The sequence below is a fragment of the Branchiostoma belcheri genome, unplaced genomic scaffold, assembly GCF_001625305.1.
Source record: "Branchiostoma belcheri isolate BF01 breed outbred unplaced genomic scaffold, Haploidv18h27 scaffold256, whole genome shotgun sequence".
Lineage (NCBI taxonomy): Eukaryota > Metazoa > Chordata > Leptocardii > Amphioxiformes > Branchiostomatidae > Branchiostoma > Branchiostoma belcheri.
Genome location: NW_017803861.1, coordinates 46,296 through 46,757, shown reverse-complemented (window position 1 = coordinate 46,757; position 462 = coordinate 46,296).

Here is a 462-nt window from a genome sequence, read left to right as displayed (position 1 = left end):
GTGCCAGCTCTTCGACTTGTTAAAGAAAACAAAGACTTCCGAGACATGTTCAAACTCCTTAAGGGACAGAATGGGAGCTGTGATCAGGTGACCTTTTCACTTGTCATATGTACTCTTCCCGGCCGGGAACAAGTGACATCAATCCTTGCTGCATATAGGCGGCATGAAAGATTATTCGAGTGTCAGCTTCTTCCTGAGTTGAACTCAGGGACGATGTCAATATTCTCTGATGTAATCTTGTGACACTCTTCCTCACATGCAACGAAAAGCACCTTGCTGTGTAGTTTTCTTTTGTTCTTTGTACTTGCCTTTCTTCCATTCCTCAGCGATGAACCTTACAAGTGATTCACATGGAATAAGAAATAACTAATAAGTCCTACAAGTATTCACTTATTGTTTACCATTAGCATTTGCCAGGTTTTGATGATGATTTAAACTTATTAGCGTCAAAGTATGGCTTGT